Genomic DNA, 22241 nt, shown 5'->3' with positions numbered 1-22241 from the left:
TCTGTGAGATAAATGTCATCCATGTATGACAACGCCTCAGGGTCTATGTCATGTAAAATAGATGTTACATGAGCTGACAACAGCCCTGGGCTGTTCTTGTACCCATGTGGGAGTCGGCAGAACTTTTTGAGAGCCAAGGGCACTAAACCCTGTTTGGTCCCTACTTTCAGCCACTATGTTTTGGCAGAAAAAAACATTGAATATATCCAGGGATGTCTTGTATTTTCTGTGCACTATATTGTTCACTTGCAAGTGCTGTGCTATGTGCATTTTGTATAGCAAATGTTTTTGTGTGACTGTTTAAATGTCTGTAGTGTAATACTATTCTATATGAATGGTGGGGTTTTGCGAATGGAAATAATGGATTATTCATGGATAAGTCTGAAGGTTCGATGATGCCCCGGTACTTCAATTGATTGAGGATTTCCCTCACAGGTGCTTTAGCATCATATTTTATAGGATATTGAGGTTGCAGTTGGGGTTGGGATTTTATTTGTATTATGTGGTATGGGAATCTATGTCACATCCTACATGATTGTGATATAACGCAGGTGCCTGTGCCAATGCCAAATCAATGGCATGCATTTCAACAAGCTTTCTGGAAACAAAGGTGAGAAAGACTTTACAATCACATCCTCTCCATAAGGTAGATTGCAGACGAATTCTGGCAGCCAATCTTTTTCAGCTAGGAAAATATCATAAATCGAGATGAGACAGTTCCAAAACATAGCGTCAATTATGCATTCATTGTCCCCTTCTAACTGGATAGATACTCTGTACACCCTATCGGGTGTGGGGACTCTCATGCCCGCAATCTTAACTTGTAAGAAGTCATCAGTTGCTTTCACCTCCAGATGCTCTTAAAGATCCTGGCGAACTATTGTGACCGCTGCTGCACTGTCGAGCAGTGTCAGTGCCTACTTCTTGTTTTTCAGTAAAGCCCTCTTCTTGAGTGGCATGTTGCATTGTAACTGCTGCCACTTTTTTCTTTTTAAATTGGGGTTTTTGTCGGGGAAGTTTCTCTTCTTTTTTTTAACTGAAACTTCAGATGAGCGTTGTGAGTCCTTTCCCGGTTTCACTTATGCTGTTCACTGCTCTGACCACCCGCCTCTCTCACTGGATTTTACTAGTGAGTCCTGAAAGGAACGAGATTGACTTGTATCAGTATATTCATATCTGTCAGGAGTTTTTATATGATCCCTATTTCTAAGTTTATACCTATTTTGGGGGGAGGGGAGGGGTCTCCGCATGCGTAGATTCTCCCCTTTCTTTTTTAGTTGTTGTTTGTTTTTTATCCCAGCGTTTTTTAGATTCTTCATACACTTGTTTTGTAGTATCTTTATTAGATCTGCCTTGAAATTGTGGTTTAATCGGTCTGGCTCCCAGACTATCTCGACCAATAATAGAATAGGTCACTGCGATAATCTTCGGTAGCTCCCGTTTTTGATCTTGTGGAAGAACGTTGTGTAGCCGCATGCGCACTGCTGGTGCAACTGCTTCCCCTTTAAGATTACTTAACATGATTGAGGATACCCTCGCAAAATTGCCCTTTAGTTGCATCCCCAAATCCAGGGCTGGGGCAGCCCTGTATTCATCTTGAATTTGTTTTAACACTACGATTGGCAAGTGTTGGTGTACCATGTGCTTTCAGTGCATTTATTTTTTAGCTAAACGAAATGGAATTTCCTACTGCTTGGTGGGTACCTTACCCATGATCGAAATTAAAGTCGTAGGGTTAATGCCTTGCTTTACTGCATGTTGTTGCACTGGGGCAGCACGTGCTGGGTTAGTATTTAATGTTTGCATAGCAAACTGTACTAATTATCTGTATATTGACGTGGGCTCGATATATAGTTGGCGGACCTCCGCTACCGCTAAGGTTGCTGCTTCAGTGTGTGATGTATATGTTGCCAATAAAGGCCATATCGGGCCATCATTGCTCAGAGGACCTAACCTAACATGTAATATTGTATGTGGTAGGGCCGCCATCAAGCCAATTGTTATGGTCTTGATAAGAGAAAGGTATTCCTAAATATGCATAAGCTCTGTATTGTGCTGGTATGTTTGCAGGTGTATAGTGGGGAAATGTATTTGTGTTCCCATCCACTGCTGGAGAGTTGAGCCAAGAGTAAAACATTTCTGTTCTGCAGGCTGGGTGTGCCTCAACAAATGTAACTGGACCACGCTGGGCCGTTCGGCCATTTGCCAATAAATGTGCGATAAGGGATGGTTACATATTTACTGCAATAGCTATCCTTTGTGGGTTCGCCATTTTAATGGTAGATGTATGTTCAGAGATAAGGATACCTAGTTGGGATTGATCCTTTTAAGGTTCAAGCTTGAACAACCTACAGCTCAAGATAGGTACTGCCTATGTAGCTGAGGAGGAAATCCTCGATACCACGTACGTCTCTCTATATCGTATTGAGGTGTCTAGCCTTAAATGAAACAGAGATACTTAGGAGGATCCGAATATTAGTGCCTGACCAAACGGTGGCGCCATGTCACGTAGGTTCTCATTATGCTAATGAGCTACTGGATTTAGGAAACAAGATCACATGGATTGTGGCTACTAAGTAGAATTCCACATCTCATGTCACCTGTTTGCCAAATCCGGGTTCTCCGGCTGACTAGCAGCGCCTTATCTCGAGCCGAGATGATTGTAGCAACCAGGCGCATGACAAGATGACTCCTCAGAGGAATCGTGCTCAATCAGATCCCATCCCTTTCTCTCAGTTACCAAGAGTCTCATGCAGGCAAAGACAACAGAAGCAGAATATAGTTCAATAAGGATTTATTGAAGTAACTGCATCTTAGATAAAAAGGCATGTATTACAATAGCTAGGATGATGAAACACAATAAAAACAAACAGGTGGCTAACAGAGTACAACACAAGAATAATCCTACCAGTCTGTCGCTAGGAGTGATGCATATATTTCTCCTACCTACACTATGTTGGGGCACAGCGTAATAAGCCTAATGTGCCTGTAACCGGTTGCTCTCCACCCGGTTACTCGTGCCGACGATGGACCCGCCGAAGGGTGCCCTGGGGGCACCGCTCAGCACGACCCGGAAATGGAATGCAAGGGAAACCCCGATATCCAGGTTTCCAACAAAACAAAAGACGGACGACAGACGCGCTCAGAAGAGAAGAGAGAGACGGAAGACTCCACAGGAGGAGGAACGTCGGCGAGAAGAACGAAAGGAGGAAGCAACCGAGAGGCGCAAAGGCGGTCCGGACCTGGCGGTCCAGGGCTCGGAGGCCCTCAGAGGCTCTATCTCCCGCCACGTCCCTGGAGGGGCGTGGCTAACGCAGGTACGTTTCTGCTTGCAAAGCTGATATCGTGCAATCCTCGGGAGGGAGGAGGGAGCGTGCGGTGAAAAGGGGAAGATGGGAATACCTACACCACTCGCTACCGAGAGTGGAGGAAGAGAACAAAAACTCTTGCCCTGAAGCATTTTTTTTTATTGTTGTTTGTTTTGCCTCTCTTTTGGGGCCTGCCTTTGGCTACTGTGTGTTTTTTTTTCTTTTCTTTTCCTCTCTGACCCACAATACTAAAACACCCGGAGGACTGTGAAGTCAACAGTCCTCCTATCTCTAGTATTGTTTTTTTTTTCTCTCTATTTTTTATTTTGTTTGGTCATTGGGGGAAAAAGGGGAGCACAACACTATTGGGAGAAAGCTTGCCTTGAGTTGGTGGTTTCCCCAGCATCCCTCTCACCTCACCACACCTCCCCCTTTCTAATCATATAAAAGGAGCCCCAATATATCCGACTTACCTTTCCTTTCTTTTTCCATTCCCTTCCTTATCCACCTCCAACGCCGTTTGACCGCCACTCAGAGATCCCCATAAAACCAGGAGACGAGAGATACAAACCTAGTAGGAAAGAGAAAAGAGAAAGAAAGAAGTTATATCACTTAAAAAAACTAGAAGGATGAACCAGTAGACATCCAAACCATAGCAGTCACTTCCCTACCCCCTTTCCGCAATAGCCAGTGGGAGGACTCTACCCTCCAAAATGCCTGGAAATCGGCTAAGCCTGAGATCACAGGAGAGGTGGGTCCCTATTTTGTAATACAAAAGGGTCTCCTATATAGAGTCATGAACTATAACAACCGAGAGAAAACACAGTTAATCATTCCAGAACCCTATTGCATCCAAACACTACACCTAGCACACAGTTAGATGGGGGGGGGGGGCATTTTGGCAGGGGAAAAAATGGAAGAATACCTTTTATGCCGCTTTTATTGGCCTGGTGTATATGCCCACATTCGGTGTTTTTGTCAACAATGCCCCAGATGCCAGCTGATAGAATCAGGACCCAAAAAGAAGCGCCCCTATATCTGCTACCCATCATTGATATACCATTCTCAAGGGTGGGAATGGATCTAGTGGGACCCCTCATCCCTTCATTAAAAGGGTACACCTACATTCTAGTCCTAGTGGACTATGCAACCTGGTTCCCGGAAGCCATACCCCTCTCCAGCATGACCACCAAAAAAGTAGCTCATGCTATGGTTGTTTTTTTTTCACGAGTAGGGTTTCCGAAGGAGATTGTGACCGACCAGGGAAACCCATTCATGTCGCATCTGATGGCTCAAATCTGCCAGATAATAGGAGTCAAACATTTAAGGACCTCTGTATATCACCCACAAACAGATGGCCTTGTAGAGAGGTACAACCATACCCTAAAGTCCCTTTTGAAAAAAAACATTTCCGAATCCGGGAGGGATTGGGATAAGAAGTTACCCCTAGTCTTGTACGCGATAAGGACTCATGTCTAAGCCTCTACAGGCCATAGTCCATTTGAGTTGGTCTTCGGGCGACAACCACGGACCCTCCTCGATATGGCTGAAGAACTTTGGGAAGAGGAGGAAGGGGGTTAAAAAGCCATATGAGAGTATACACAACAACTGAAGTCTCAAATTCAGACAGTATGGGAAGATGTACGAACACATCTTGAGAAGGCCCAAGTTAAGCAGAAACAATACTATGACCAGAGTGCCAAACTAAGGCTGCTACAACCGGGAGACCAGGTCCTTATACTGCTCCCCAGTTCGGACAATAAATTGTCAGTCAAGTGGCAAGGGCCTTATAGAGTGGTGAGTGCCATAACACCTGTTACCTATACGATCGAGTTGTCAAAGAATCCTAGGAAAATGCAAATTTATCACATTAATCTCTTAAAAAATGGGATGACCCCGAACCATAATTTCCTTCTGTGTCCACCGGTTCCTCACAACCCTGGCAAAGGAATTAGATATTGAACTTTGTCCCACAGATCAAGACCCGGGTTTTGACGGACCACAGATAAATCCATCCCTACTATCTCATCAACAAGGACTACTCAGGTCCCTCCTTCATCAGCACGAAGGATTTTTCTCCTCAAAACACGGGAGAACCAGTTTAACCAAGCATCATATTAAGACACCATCTGGGAAGGTTGTTCGCCTCCGGCCATACCGAATCCCAGAAGCCCGGAACCACTTGGTAGAACAAGAGGTAGAAAAAATGTTGCAAATGGGAAAAATAGAACCCTCAGTGAGTCTGTGGTGCTCCTCAGTTGTCCTTGTACCAAAACCAGACCGCTCTGTTCGCTTTTGAATTGATTTTAGGCAGCTAAACGCTATATCCCATTTTGACACATATCCGATTCCCTGAGTTGATTAACTGCTAGAAAGACTGGGGAAAGCCCATTATATGTCCACTCTGGACTTGACTTAAGGTTATTGGCAGATACCTTTGGCACGCGAGGACCGAGGAAAAAAATGGCCTTCTCCACACCCTCAGGCCTCTATAACTTCACCGTGGTCCCATTTGGGCTACACGGGGCCCCCGCGACCTTTCCGAGGCTTATGGACCAGCTATTACGGTCCCATAGCAATTATGCTGGCGCCTATTTAGATGACATAGTAGTCTATAGTGAATCCTGGAATGAACACCTAGTCCACTTAGACATAATATTCCATCTATTACATACTGCAGGGCTCACTGCCAACCCCTCGAAATGTCACCTCGCCTGCAACTAAATTGCATATCTAGGCTACCACATAGGAAAGGGACAGATCAAGCCACAAAAGAATAAGATAGAAGCCATCCTACAAATACTTATTCCGTCTATAAAAAAAAGAAGTACATTCCTTCCTCGGACTAGTAGGGTACTACAGAAGGTTTATACCCCACTGTTCTACCTTAGCCGCCCCTTTGACCGACCTGTTGAGGAAGGGACAGCCAGCGAAGATACCAACCTTGACGCCGACCCAGCTACATAATTATTCCACCCCAAAAAAAAGCCTCACCACGAACCTGTATTATGCTGCCCGGACTTCGGTAAACTGTTCTATCTACAAACTGGCGCTTCTGATGTAGATATAGGAGCTGTGCTCTTTCAGAAAGATGAGTCTGATAACAACCACCCCATTGTGTTCATTAGTCGTAAACTCCTACCCTGTGAAAAACGTTATCTTATAATTGAGAGGGAGTGTTTAGCCATAAAGTGGGCCATTGAAAATCTTCAATATTACCTCCTAGGACACCCATTCACCTTGTAAACCGATCATGCTCCCCTTACGTGGTTATCCCGACACAAAATCACCAATTCACGCATTCTGCACTGGTTTATGGAACTGCAACCCTTTTCCTTTCAGGTGCAACATATCCCAGTAACTCAACAATGCACTGCGGATTACTTATCAAGATACCCCATGGCCTCGAACGCCAACAGTCCCTCTCTAGGGGAGGGATGTGTAACCGGGTTGCTCTCCACCCGGTTACTCGTGCCGACGATGGACAGGCCGAAGGGTGCCCCGGGGGCACTGCTCAGCACGACCCGGAAACGGAATGGAAGGGAAACCCGGATATCCGAGTTTCCAACAAAACAAAAGACTGACGAGAGATGCGCGCTGAAGAGAAGAGAGAGACGGAAGACCCCACAGGAGGAGGAGCGCGGCGAGAAGAACGAAAGGAGGAAGCAACCGAGAGACGCGAAGACGGTCCAGACCTGACGGTCTGAGGCTCGGAGACCCTCAGATGCTCTATCTCCTGCCATGTCCCTGGAGGGGAGTGGCTAACGCAGGTATGTTCCTGCTTCAAAGCCGGTATCCTGCAATCCTCGGGAGGGAGGAGGGAGCAGGTAGTGAAAAGCGGAAGATGGGAATACCTACACCACTCCCTACCGATAGTGGAGGGCGAGAACAAAAACTCTTGCCCTGAAGCATTTTTTTTTTATTGTTGTTTGTTTGGCCTCTCTTTTGGGGTCTGCCTTTGGCTACTGTTTTTTTTTTTTTTTCTTTTCCTCTCTGACCCACAGTACTAAAACACCCGGAGGACTGTGAAGTCAACAGTCCTCCTATCTCTAGTATTGTTTTTTTTTTCTCTCTATTTTTATTTTGTTTGGTCGTTGGTGGAAAAAGGGGAGCACAACACTATTGGGAGAAAGCTTGCCTTGAGTTGGTGGTTACACCAGCACCCCTCTCACCCGACCGCACCTCCCCCTGTCTAATCATATACAAGGACCCACAAAATATCCAACTTACCTTTCCTTTCCCTTCCTTATCCACCTCCAACGCCGTTTGACCTCCACTCCTTGGGAGATGACGGAGATCTCATTACCAGGAAGGACCACCTGAAAAAGAATAGAAGAACGGGTGATCGATCGGACGGAGGGAGCCTTGGGAATCAACTCATCAAACCTGGGAAAAGACTGGGAGTTGAATAAAATAGACTGAATAAGAAAACCATAATAAGAGAAATAAAAGTACCAACTTTAAAACCCCAGTATCTCGACTTGTTTAAGCTCTGTTCGCATAACGCTATACCCACACCTTCCACAGTGCTCTTTGGGTTTTCTCCCTGTGGGTACACCATCCCTCAAACCTGGAGGAAGAAGACTGAAGTCTAGAGATCCCCATGTGGATCAGGGGTCCGGCCGTCTAGGCAAGTAGCTGCAGCAAAGCAATCAGCATACAGTCGTGGTCATCTGGCTGGAATCTCCCTCTTCCGTATCTGGGATAAAGGGGTGTTTTTATAATAAAACAGCTGCCATTCTAAGAAAAGGTCCCCACATATGAGTGTGTGTTTTCTGTGAATGTTGGAGACACAGCCTACCACGTTTGTCGGTAACCCTATCTAATTGTAGCCTTGGAGAAAGCACAAATTGAAATAGATGTCCTACTAAGTGCATAATGCTTTACTAGGCGAAAGTACAATGAGATAAAGAAAATAAAACAGCACCGCAAATATTGCTATTGCTAGAAAAACAAAGCCATGCTGAGTAAAATGTTACAGGGTTAAAGTGCACAGTGGCTGGCCTAGTCAGCTTAAAACCAACGTGTCTAAAACATGGCTAAAATAGCTATACAACACTTGTCTTTGAATTCGTAGACTCCTTGTTTTCTATATTCTCCCTATATTAATATCGCATACATTTATATATTACCTGTCATGACCAGGTTTATTAAAGGTCTGCCACACGTCCCTTCCCGAACAGTTTGTGATGCACCAGAGAGACCGTGATAGGGTTTTCACATACCTCATGTGTACACCTTTATAGCCTAAGCATCATTTCTCACTGCATCTCCTGATGCTGAGATTTACGTTCCAGACTGAGACTGTTACCTTGTGTCATGATTGAACTGAAGTCCCCCCCCCCCCCTCTCTCTTCCCTCGCTCTAGGGGGTAGTGGTTGTTCCCCATTCACTGTAAGCAACATTCAGGTAAAGCCCCACTAGTAGTTCGAGTTTGAGGAGTCCCACTCCAGATCTTTATTAAAGTCAAACGTGTTCCAGCTCTGAAATGCTATCTGAGAAGCAAGTTCCCCAGGGACCGTCTGGCTTGTAAATCAGTCTTTCCAGCAGGATCCTAGTGACTGGAGTCAGTGTGCCTAATTTGTGGGTGCTTAAGCTGGCATGGCTGCCTCAGTGCTACACATGCTGCCCAGGGAGATCTGCGGTTGGGTGCACCTGAGTTCCTCACACACTGTCCTGCACTGGCAAAGGGGATTCTCGATGCTCCTCTGATTGTGGTAAGCTCCTCCCAACAGGTTGAGGTCCTCCAATGGTCTTGATCGGACCATGCTCCTTGCCTTGTCCAGGTGGCCCTGTCTGGTATAAGGGGTCACTGTTCTTCCTCTGTACACAGTATACAGCTGGATCAGCACAGCATCAATTTTCAAAGCGGCCCCACCTGTCATTCGGGGTCGCTGATTTACAACCTGCGCACAGACCATGACCAGATCTGTGCAGCAGCATTCACGATTCACTTCATGGTAGCTCTTCTCTGGCAAACAGGGCTGCTGACTTCCCCTGCACACAGGCAACAACCCAATCAGTGTAGCAGCTGTATCCTCAACCCTCGCTAAATGGATCAAATCGGCAGGGGCCCCCACTGGATCTGCAACACTCTTGTCTCCCTCACAGGGCACACAGGTCTTGGCACACAGGAAGGTACTGGTGTTCCAGAATCCAGAGGCTGGTGGTCTGGATGTCCCTGAGTGTTGTTCCTCACCCATCTGCGAGACTGGCAGGCCTTGGTCAAAGTCCTGGTCATAGGCAGAAGTCTTGCAGAGCATCTATTCCTTGCACAACCTGACTGACAGTTTGGGAAGCCTGAAGCTCATGTTCTTATAGTCCATTTCCAGGCTCTAAATTTGATTTATAGCCTGAGTCTTTGATGTTTATGCAGGGGTCTGCTTTTTTTTAAGTGACCCCTTCTGTTCCCTGCCTTTCCTCTAGAAAGAAGTGGGTCATAGCAGGAGCAATATCAAATCTGATATGCCCACAACACAGGCTATATGGGCGTGACTAGAAGTTCTCACTATTCTGTCAGTCAGGTTGTGCAAGGAAGAGATGTCTATCAAAAGGTTACCCCTGGGCCTCAGACTTTCTATTTAATACTATTATCAGCCCCATCTCTTTCCTGAGATGTAGCCAGGCCCCTTTCTGATGACCTGTCTCTTAATCAAAGACCACCTCTTGAAGTGTACTATAGAGCCTGGCTACCCCTTCCTCCAGTGTGTCCCATCATCTTAAAGGAATGCATCAATTCACAACTCTGTCTAGGGGATTCCACTTCCTCCTGTCATCTGTCTCTCCCAAGATGGAACCCAGAATTTTCCCTGTATTACACCATTCACAGGCACACATTCAGCCAGCACCCGCAAATAGCATGCGCTAAGCACATTTATATGACACATGCATGGCACAGCACTACACACCAAACCGATGTAGGCCGAAGGTGATTTAAGCATACATCAGCAGAACTTTAAATCAGTGAGCCTGTAGGCCTCACTCCAGCGACACTGGTAAAAAAGACCTGTTCACCCTAACTGATCACTACACATTATACTGACGCCACCGTGCTGCTTAACGCCTGCTAAAGGCAGTAGCCTTTCACCACTATGAGGGTAGCTCTTTGGCCACAGTCCTAAAACACCGCAACCCGTGAGATAGGCCTATGTCATGGAGCTTATACTATTGTGTGATCTTTGTTCACCCATGACAACACAAATCAGCATTAGGGAGCCAGACATAACATGTCTGGGGCACGTGTCCATCACTATGCAAGGGACTTTTCCATCCCAACAACGATCAATCAAAAAACTATGGCCACGTAGTTGAATCATTCACCTTTATTCAGGATTTACAGCAGGAGCCTTTGATCACAGTCACCAGGTTCTCTCCAGTGTCAGCTGAAGTCATATTTATAGCAAAAACATGGATGTGCAAGAGTTATTTCTCTTGTCAATGTTGGATCCTCAGGCTGGGGTGAAGGGCCAACATCTTTCTTTACATGAGTGGCGTGCGTCCTTTGTTGAATGACTAGGGCATTTGGCAGCAGTGTCAGTAGCAAATAGGTTCTAAAATGCCTCTTTCCATTGTTGGTGTACGCAGTTTCTTCAAGCTAAATTCTTGACATACTCCCAGTCTCCGGGCTGTAATTTGTGAACAGGATCTGTCAGGGGCCTTGTCAGAGCGTCTTTGACCTGGTTATGTAAAACGAAAACATTTAGTGCAGTACAATATTCCTGGACATTCTTATTTGTGAGATAGAGCAGAGGGGTTTCAGAAGATATTCTCCACAAGAGCATAGGTCAGTCCATCAGGTTTGCGTGGGGGCTGAGTTCTGTTGTAGAGTTTAGAATACCCTTTATGCTCCTAGTGCATCCACCCAAGAAAAGTCCGTTCCACAAAGATCTTGGATAATTTCACCTTTATCAAACCATTCCTCTATTCAACTACACTGGCCGCAGATGGCAAATAGGCACAATTAAACTTTTGTGTGAATCCTATGCCCTTGCACTTCCACCTGACTATATTCACACTGAAGTGAGGGCCTTGATTCAATGAGGGTATCACAAATCGAAGCACAATTTTTTTCAGCAGACATTTCGCCATTGTCATTGCATCATCAGTTTTTGTGGGGTAGGCCTCCATCCAGCCCAGAAAACATTCAGAAACCCACCAGTGCACATCGAACTTTGTTAGAGGGGATCTCAGTTTGGTCCATCTGTAGGTGTTGAAACGGTGCTATAGGTGGGCGGGAAACACATCATGGAACAGTCCACAAGCAATCTAGTTTTTATATAGCCTGTCATCATACTGTCTAAATTTGACTTTTAGCAAAGTTGTGAGATTAGCTTAATCATGGTTTCTCTACCCACTTGTGAAGGTCCATGTAATACTTCAGTCACTAGTAATAACAATCTGTCTGATAGGACTGGTTTACCTGTTGGTCCCACCGAAACACCTTGAGAATTCTTTTTCCCTTTCGAGTCTTTCATTATCAGATTAAAATGTTTGCCACTTTACAGGGCTGAGTCATACATCCTTTGTAAAATCAGTCAGTGTGGTAAGACAGTCCTCAAGGGAGGAGAGGCGATGCTGGGGCTTATGCATCAAAAGCATTTGGAGAATAGGTAGCACCCACCAAACATGTTAAACCTGGGACCCCTCCTCTGTTCTTTGTCTGCAGCATAGGACAAACATTTGCAAGATCGAGTATTCCCAAAACATATTTGCTCAATTAAAACATCAAAATGTGTTTCTTTCAAAAGCATTTTACAACTATCTCCTTTTGGAGGATATTATATTTTATACACGACGCCACATAAGCCATCCTAGTTCATACCAAAAATATACCTTTTGTGACACTATCTAAAACATTTGGAAAAGCAACACACCACAGTCAACATAGATGTCAAATTACTGTGGGTGGGCAGGCAGGCTACAATACCCATGTTTTGTTTCTGATGTAAGTGCTAGTCAATGTAAAATAACCTTTGTAAGCCCACAGTTAATAGAAAATCAGGATCAACTTCAAAGACCCACCAGTAATCAGTGTAAATAGATGTTAGTTTTCCTGTACCAGCATATTAAGGCAATTCAGCAACTTGTGCAGAATAGATTATTTTCAGAATAGTTGCTTCCAAATAGAACATACAGTGTAAACACCATACAATGCAATTAGATATCCTTGGTCATGTTGCAGACAAAACTGAAGGCAGTTAAGAGACAACATTACTTAAACTGGAAAACATTTCACATTTAGGGGGCAATGTCATCACTATTTTCTTGCATTGTGTTCGACCGACTGAACTTTCTTCTTGCAAATTGCTCCAGCCTTCTTCACTTTTATTTGACATTCATTTCCTGCTGGTGAACTCTTCATCTATTTTGCAACCTTAAGGTTCCACAGCTCTTTCACATACATTAACCCGAAATTCTAAATACAGCATACCTGATCCTTCACCGTTACAAAGGCAAGCACATTAGTCTTAGGAGAACATACTTCTAAACATGCCATTTCACAGTGGTTTTCTCACACTTGTCTAGACATAATACTAACCAAATAAATGTTTTTCTTCTATATGCTAAAATGATCTAACCAAGCATTATGACAGGGAGATTTCTTCCATCACCAGTAATCTTTCATTACTAAGGACAAAATGTATTTATAATCCTCCTGCTACTTGAAAGTAACCCTGTACTGTGTGTCAGTTAGAAATGCATCACCCTTTAGAGTGTTTACAAAGAATATATGTCAGAACAACGCATTCCTGAACAATGCGGTCGGAACAACGACCGTGTTGTTACCACTAACGCCTTTACCACGAATGCCTTAACAATGATTTCTCGTTGTAAAGGTATTCCTGGTAAAGGCATGCGCAGAATGGCATGCATGGTTCCAGCATGCAACCCTCCCGACCCCCTGCTCACACCCCTAAAACTACAGTGACCCCCCCCCCCACCCCTTCAACTACACTGACCCCACCCTTAAAACCTTAAGCTACCCGACCGCCCACCGGCCCCTAAAACGTAAACTACACCAGCTCCCCACCCTGCCCTTAAAACTACCATGACCCCCCCACCCACCCTTAAAACCTAAACTACCCCAACCTCCCACCCCGCCCCTAAAACTACTGTGATGCCCCCACCCCTAAAACCTAAACTACCCCACCCCCCCCTAAAACGATCGCGACCCCACCCCTAAAACCACCCAACCACCTCATAAACCTAAAAGTACCCCCCCCCCCCTGCTTCTAAAACAACCCCCCATCCCGGCCCCTAAAACCTAAAATTACCCCAACCCCTCTGTCCCATAAAAGTAAAATTACCCCAAAACTACCCCCCCAACCCTATCCCAGCCACACTTACCTGACCGCTTCCTCTCTGATCCGGAGTTTGTTTTCCTCTGCCTTAACCATGCATGTTCGTTGTTCTAGACATGCGTGGTTAAGACAAAGGAAAACAGCGTTGTTGTTCCGCTTTCGTGGACAACGACCCTCGTTGTTCCGCCGTCGTGGTTTAGGCTGCTTCCTGTTTACGAACAGCAGCAACAAATAAATAAGAATATTAATAAACACATGTCTACATATATAGACATACATGTGCACACACTTACATATACCACCAAATATCCAAGCAGCCATCAAATAAAAGGTAAATCTGGACACTATATGGAAGCGATTTTGACTGATCCAATCAGTTATTAGCCAAAGTGGTCATATTGTTTCTCTAACATTGGATCTTTTATATATTCACATGCTTAATCATTCACTGTCGCCAGACTGGGAATCCCTGGTACATTAAAATAGCAGTATACATGGAGTGCAGAATTATTAGGCAAGTTGTATTTTTGAGGATTCATTTTATTATTGAACAACAACCATGTTCTCAATGAACCCAAAAAACTCATTAATATCAAAGCTGAATATTTTTGGAAGTAGTTTTTAGTTTGTTTTTAGTTTTAGCTATGTTAGGGGGATATATGTGTGTGCAGGTGACTATTACTGTGCATAATTATTAGGCAACTTAACAAAAAACAAATATATACCCATTTCAATTATTTATTATTACCAGTGAAACCAATATAACATCTCAACATTCACAAATATACATTTCTGACATTCAAAAACAAAACAAAAACAAATCAGTGACCAATATAGCCACCTTTCTTTGCAAGGACACTCAAAAGCCTGCCATCCATGGATTCTGTCAGTGTTTTGATCTGTTCACCATCAACATTGCGTGCAGCAGCAACCACAGCCTCCCAGACACTGTTCAGAGAGGTGTACTGTTTTCCCTCCTTGTAAATCTCACATTTGATGATGGACCACAGGTTCTCAATGGGGTTCAGATCAGGTGAACAAGGAGGCCATGTCATTAGATTTCCTTCTTTTATGCCCTTTCTTGCCAGCCACGCTGTGGAGTACTTGGACGCGTGTGATGGAGCATTGTCCTGCATGAAAATCATGTTTTTCTTGAAGGATGCAGACTTCTTCCTGTACCACTGCTTGAAGAAGGTGTCTTCCAGGAACTGGCAGTAGGACTGGGAGTTGAGCTTGACTCCATCCTCAACCCGAAAAGGCCCCACAAGCTCATCTTTGATGATACCAGCCCAAACCAGTACTCCACCTCCACCTTGCTGGCGTCTGAGTCGGACTGGAGCTCTCTGCCCTTTACCAATCCAGCCACGGGCCCATCCATCTGGCCCATCAAGACTCACTCTCATTTCATCAGTCCATAAAACCTTAGAAAAAACAGTCTTGAGATATTTCTTGGCCCAGTCTTGACGTTTCAGCTTGTGTGTCTTATTCAGTGGTGGTCGTCTTTCAGCCTTTCTTACCTTGGCCATGTCTCTGAGTATTGCACACCTTGTGCTTTTGGGCACTCCAGTGATGTTGCAGCTCGGAAATATGGCCAAACTGGTGACAAGTGGCATCGTGGCAGCTGCACGCTTGACTTTTCTCAGTTCATGGGCAGTTATTTTGCGCCTTGGTTTTTCCACACGCTTCTTGCGACCCTGTTGACTATTTTGAATGAAACGCTTGATTGTTCGATGATCATGCTTCAGAAGCTTTGCAATTTTAAGAGGGCTGCATCCCTCTGCATGATATCTCACTATTTTTGACTTTTCTGAGCCTGTCAAGTCCTTCTTTTGACCCATTTTGCCAAAGGAAAGGAAGTTGCCTAATAATTATGCACACCTGATATAGGGTGTTGATGTCATTAGACCACACCCCTTCTCATTACAGAGATGCACATCACCTAATATGCTTAATTGGTAGTAGGCTTTCGAGCCTATACAGCTTGGAGTAAGACAACATGCATAAAGAGGATGATGTGGTCAAAATACTCATTTGCCTAATAATTCTGCACTCCCTGTACAGTCAACACGTATTAACATACTTTAAGTAAAATGACCATAGGCCTGAAATAACACATAAGTTTTAGTAACACAATGAGGTTAAAACATAACATTTCTACTCCCCTTGCAGGCCACCATGGATTCAGCTTTCTGATGCATGTTCTTTGTGAGTGAGTCCCCTGTCCAGAGCTCTGCTCTAATCTTTCGGTGAAGTTGAAATTGTTTCCATTTGGTCTGCCCTGGAGTTCCCCTTTATTCAGTTCTGCTGTATTATGAGTCCTTTTTAGGGAAATCTTGTATTCTGGGTAAGGGTGGTCTTTCATCTGTCAAGAAAGTCACCAGCTGTCATTATGGTTGACAAGGATAAGATGTCTCTGTTTAAGACCGGTTTATCATGTGGCAGCAGGAAGGTCTACACTGATTATCCACATTATTGGTTCACTTGCTGCCTGTATCTTAATCATGAGTCTGCAGACTGCAATATTGTAAGTCATTTTCCCTTAAAGACTGTTAAGGACAGGGAAAGGAATTTGGCATTATTTCTGATGAGTAAAGAGAAGATTCCTCCTGTTAAAGGAGGTGCCCCCTGTTCAGGCGAAGATTCAGTGAGACGTGCCTCCCACCCTATCCCCAAGCATTTCCATGAAGGCAGCACAAAAGAGGAGGCTTCTATATGTTCCTGAACATGACTTGTTTGTTTCTGTGCTCACAGCCACCTCTTCTGCTTATAAGTCTGAGTCTGGGCGATTCAGAGGCTCTATGGGACCAAAGAAGAAAAAATCTACAAAACAGGCCTCATTGATGTTTTAGACTGAGAGAGTCCAATATGGCAAACGCAGTTTGAAACCGCCCCACACGGTCACCCCATTATCTGCCCCCATTATGGGCTATGTCTGCCATCTATATAAAATACTCCCTCTGCTGGTGGGCTAAAATGGAGGCTACTGAGTTGTGAAGTTTGCTGGCAGTGTGGCCTTGGGAGGAATTGGAACATGGTCCTGGCTGAGACCCACATGGTGCTGTTATCAGATTTACCAGCAAGACGCACACTGAGTTGGACTGAGACTCTACGGCTCTATGGTTGTGCCCCAGGACACAGCCTGTTGACTTGGGTGGCGGGCACAACTGCCATCAACAAGGTAACGGCTGGAGGTAGAGACCGCAATAGACAGGATGGTGGGGGGAGGGGGGGAGTACGCTGGAAGCAAGGCCTGCTGTGCAGGTACCTGGGTGCCATTGCTGCTACTTCAAAATCTGTGGAGGTGAGAGGCAGATGAGTTGAACCCAGAAGGCACACTGCTGGTTGAGTGGAGATGTGTGCCAGGCACGGGGGTCGGATGCATGCAGCCCTGACTCTCGCCCTACACAAGATCACCCATACAGGCGAGCATGCTGCCTGGTCTGGCTGGCAACAGCAAATGTGCTGACTGATGCTGCAAGCAGGCGCATACCTGCTAAAACCCAGTGAAAGTCTGGGTTGCCAGTGTATGCGACTGTACTACTGCCATGCAGGCAGCGGATGAGCGGCGCGAGCTGCAGGGAGTCTGCGAGAACATGGCTAAACATTTTACGGGGTATTATGCTTGAGCCTAACACCACTGCGCCCCGTCTGGACTTGCTACAGTACTGCTTACCGCCACCCTTGTTGGCTGCTGTTTGTTGCATCCATAGATCAGGCCAGTGAGATAGCTAGCATCACCAAGACTGGGTCCCCTCGACCACCTTCTTAAAGGGAAGGACTATGTGAAAGAATCAAGCTGTCCTGGAGGGCCCGACATAAGGAATAAGAGCAATGCAGTGCTCACAGAGCATGATACATCAACATTTGTATACAGACTAAGACCGCCACATGTGAGTGACCTGTCCTGCAGTGTTTTAGTCAATGTAACTCCTTGGTGAGACACGCGGGCCAACCACACCAGCACTGTGTTTATTGTGTGAATAGTACTTGCCCATTGATTAAGCTGCTTACTTTAGACTTCTCTATGCTGCTCACGTTACTTGCACATACCCTCTAGCCGGCCCTCTGCTTCCTCCTCGCCCCCCCTTATCATTTCGGCATCGTGCACAGCAGTTTTGAGTTGCCAGGGGCTGCTTGTGCTGTGGTGTGCCTGAAAGCTGCAGCCGCCCTCAAGCGGTTTCCGACACACTGTATAGCTTCTACTTCCTTTAGTACATTTTACGACTCACAAAGCCACAATGACTAACATGCAGTCACATGTCCACGTGTTTCACTTTCAGCATCGGTGCCAACACCGGACAAATGTGAACATGCTGTCAGACCCTGTTAACTGGAAGTCAAACGAGATGCCGTACTTGTGGCGATCGAACAGTCTAGATCCTCTTTGGAAGCCAAAATCGATACAGTTGCTACAGATCTTACCCTGCTCCATGCAGACCACTGGAAACTCCCAGACAAAGAAACGGCAGCAGAGCAAACTGTTGAAGTAAGGACTCCGAAGGCAGTCAATAATCAAAGTATGAAGTTTAATCAGAGGAACACAACCTGGCATCCGACCGTCCCAGAGGTTGGTCACCAACTGCCACCTCTGGAATGGTAAACGCTTTCCATTCTAAATGACATTCACATCACAACACATCCTTCCCTGTTCTATAACAAAGCAACTATGAAAACAAAAGAAAACAAAACAAACAACAATAATAAAAAATGAAATTTAGAATAACAAGTTCATTATTAAACAAATACCTCCCAAAAGAGCTGTGACTGGCTGACGCTACCTTGGTCGGACCTGTCGGACCCCGGGGGCATCAAAACAAGGGACACTCCGTACCCAGAAGTCCTCCAGGCGGAGTCCAATACTGTTCTGCTTTCGGGTGACGGCAGGCAGAAACAGCCACTCTGCGCCGTCACCTGGATACAAAGGGAGGAGAAGGACAACTCTGAAGAGAGCAACGCGGGAACCCGCGGAAGAAACCTCGGCGAAGCGGCAGACGGAGAAGGGAACGAGAACTATGACGGAGGCATTCCTGACGACGGCCATGTGGAGACCAGCAGCGAAGACCTCTGGGTCAGCGCCAGTACGGCAGGACATCGCAGATGCCCGGGAGGCACTAAACCCTAACTCCCGCCACGCTCAGGGAAGAGCGTGGCAATTGCAGGAGCGTGGGGGACACATACCAGAAATAGGAAGGTGGAGGGGACAAAGTAAGGGGGGGAGTAAGGACAGTACTACTGAAGGTTCAGCTACGTTTCTTTTGTTTTTTTTGGTTTGGTTTGTTTGTTTTGTTTTCTCTCTTGCTTCTTTTTGTTACATTAATGTCCCAGGAGTGGAGCTTTTCGTTTCAGTCCGTTAATTCGTTCATTAAGAAGCCTATGACATAAGACCCCAGGGAAGGTGGCTTGAAGGCAGGTCAGGAACGCGCAAAGAGTGCGGCATTCAGGAAGTTACAGGGGAAAACAGAGGGAGAGGGATAAAGACTTGTCCTACGGCCGAGATACTGAAAAGGAAGGCAAGATCAAGTGATATAGGTCAAGAGAAAGAAGGAAACGCAGACAGTAGACAGAAAGAAAAGGAAAAGAAACGCCCACACAGAGAAGGCAGCGATACCCACGGAAGAAAGCAGGAAGAATGAGAGAGATTAAGAGAGAGAGAGAGGACTCAAGAAAAGAAGAACAGAAGGGGAAAAAAGGGAAAGAAAAGAGGAAGACAAGACTCAAACCAGACAGAAAGTATATAGTAAAATGAGAGAAAGAAAGGAAACATAACTAAGAATAGGAAGACAAAAGACCAGTGAATATTAGACCACTTACCACTGTATTTCCGTCCTCTTTCCACATGCGCCTCCTGTGAAGCCCCCCTGCGAAGAGAAGACGGCGAGAAGAGAATCGGAAGAGTAGCGGCCGACTACACTCATAAATCTAGAATCACCTTGAAAACTCTTAACAAAAATAAAATCAACGTATCTAACCACAGGCTACCTGTCATCATTGCGCCACTCTATTACAAGAGCCTTAAATGATTTATCTAACATAGTCTTTCAAATAATAAGGTGGCTTCTTAATCCTTTTCCCCAAAACAGGACTCCTCCCACCACACACACCACTCTGGTCCTCAAAATCATTGCGGCACAAAGTATCACTAGACATCCCACTTAATATTTCATCATCACTCATAAACATCAAATCTGAGCAACAATCATCAACATTCCCCTCTGTCATGCCACCCTTTTGATACAACGCCATATTCCGAAAGTTCCACCTTTCCCCATTTTCCAAGATCACAAAATATGTTCCGACCCGCTGGACCTAAAAAGGGCCCTTGAACTTGCCCAAACCTCCTTGAACCCTTCCTGATTTCACCTTGACCCAGTCCCCCACCTCCCCTCTCATTGTGGACTGAACACCACCTTCATTAGAAGATGAAACACCTTCATGTCTGTGTACTCCCTCATGAGTATTCAATACACTCTTCAACTAAGCTGGCACTAGTTTAATACCTGAAAATCGTCCACGCATAGATATGAACGGAATTTTGTCAGTGACACTATGTGGTGTGGTACAATACGCCCACACCATATCAGAAACAATTTTCTTGACATCCTAACAATTGGCTAAGGCCAATTGAATGGTACCTTTAAGAAGCCGAACAGCTCTCTCAGCCATCCCATTTCCCCTAGGATTATACAATGAGGTGCAAGAATGTTTAACTCCTCACCCCTGCAAAAATCCTACCATCTTGTGTGATGTAAGTTGCGTCCCATTATCCGTAACCAGCACAATCAGAGCCCCCTCTTTTTTGAAAATGCCCTCCAATACTGCAATTGTGCTTCTCGTGGTGATATTATTCAAAAACTCTACCACCAACCGCTTGGAGTGCACATCCCCCACCACCATGGCAAATCTCATATCTAAGGGCAACTCATTCAATGGTCCAACAAAATCCAGACAAACTGTGTGCCAAGGCTTTCCCGGGTCCTCCAAGTGCCCCTCCAAATGCCCCTCCACACTCTTCTCAAGAACCAATCTTTTCTCACTTGCTTTACACAATTCACAATTTCTAACCCACTCTCTGATCTGATTATTCATCCCCGGCCACCAAAACTTTTTCCCTTACTCTCCTGTTAGTCAACCCCAGCCCCAGATGTCCCTCATGTGCCAACTGAAAGATTTGAAATCTCTACCCTACTGGGGGTATGAAACAATCACCCTTCATAACCACACTATCACAACAGATAGCTCATCAAGTACCTTCAAATAAGGCCTAACTGGTAATGAAAGAGTGCTCTCCCTTACTTTCCCATGTTGTATCAATTTAACCACATCTTTCATGATTGTATCTCCATCCATCTCGTCCCTCCATTGCATCAACGAAAAGGAACCAGTCCCACTGCTCAGTACGTCATGAACAGTGGCAACAGCACCCTCCTTGTCAGCATCTCTTACTCCAGCACCATCAACTTCTTCCAAGTCTAATGATAGTCTTGACAATCAGCTTGATCATTCTTCCACCCCTGCAAAAATTCAACAGTGTAGTTGTACTCCTGAAGCCTAGCCGCTAACTTGGCCAACCTGGCCGATCCTTTCCCTGCTCCTCCTGCAGATTAGATTTTCACCAGAGGTTTGTGATCCGTGCGTACGATAAAAGGTGACCCCCACAAATATACCTGAAAATACACAACACCTCATGCTGCAGCTAAAGCCTCACGCTCAATGACAGAATAATTTCTTTCAGCTGAAGTTAAAGTGCGAGAGGCAAACGCAACCGTATTCTCCTCCGCTTCATGGTACTGTGATAGAACTACACCCAGGTCAGATGCACTGGCGTCCACTGTAAGTACAGATCTCAGTTCCTTATGAAATACAGTCAAAATCCCAGCTCCACATATCTCCTTCTTGATGTCTTCAAAACATAACTGTTGTTCTCCTCCCACTCAAACCTACTACCTTTACGCAACAACTTCTTAAAATTCTCGGTCTTCTCAGCAAATCTTTCCACAAATTTAGCGTAATACTCCACCAGCCCCAAAAATGATCTCAGTTGATCCCTGTCCTTCGGAACAGGAGCTTTGCTTATAGCATCTAACAAGGAGCGTTTAGGCTTAACAGATCCTTCAGCAACTGTATAGCCTAAATACTCCACTTGCTCAGTAAGGAAAATACATTTCTCCTGATTAAGCGTAAGCCCAAACTCTTCCAACTTCTTCAACACCATCCTCAGGGTAACATTGTGATCTGTGACAAAACGGAAGTCCTCATCCTCGGCAACACCCCGTCCGCCTGGGACGACTCCTGGTGGCCCACGGCCCTCGGCACCGCACCGACCCCCACAGACCACGCCCGCAACCTCGGCTTCATCTTGGACCTCCTTCTCACCATGACCAAGCAAGTCAACGCCGTGTCCTCCGCCTGCTTCCTCACCCTCCGCATGCTCCGCAAGATCTTTCGCTGGATCCCTGCCGACACTAGAAAAACCGCGACCCACACCCTCGTCACGAGCCGCCTGGACTACGGCAACACCCTCTACGCTGGGACCACCACCAAACTCCAAAATCGCCTGCAACGCATTCAAAACGCCTCGGCCCGCCTCATCCTCGACGTACCCCGCAACAGCCACATCTCCGCACACCTGCAT

At 45.6% G+C, this 22241-nt stretch overlaps 1 protein-coding gene and 1 long non-coding RNA gene across 2 annotated transcripts in view; one reads left to right on the top strand and one right to left on the bottom strand.

Annotated features, from left to right (window-relative positions):
- Positions 1-3847, bottom strand: part of LOC138245689 (uncharacterized) — a 112707-nt gene extending 108860 nt beyond the window's left edge. The window contains exon 1 of the long non-coding RNA XR_011194159.1: positions 3782-3847. This is a non-coding gene — a long non-coding RNA (uncharacterized lncRNA). The remainder of the gene's footprint in view (positions 1-3781) is intronic.
- The window catches only part of MGAT4B (alpha-1,3-mannosyl-glycoprotein 4-beta-N-acetylglucosaminyltransferase B), a 1476931-nt gene that overhangs the window by 225338 nt on the left and 1229352 nt on the right, over positions 1-22241 (top strand). The gene's annotated exons all lie outside the window — the stretch shown is intronic.

This window comes from Pleurodeles waltl, chromosome 7 (assembly GCF_031143425.1).
Source record: "Pleurodeles waltl isolate 20211129_DDA chromosome 7, aPleWal1.hap1.20221129, whole genome shotgun sequence".
In the NCBI taxonomy this organism is placed as follows: domain Eukaryota; kingdom Metazoa; phylum Chordata; class Amphibia; order Caudata; family Salamandridae; genus Pleurodeles; species Pleurodeles waltl.
This window is presented reverse-complemented; position numbering and strand designations above follow the sequence as displayed.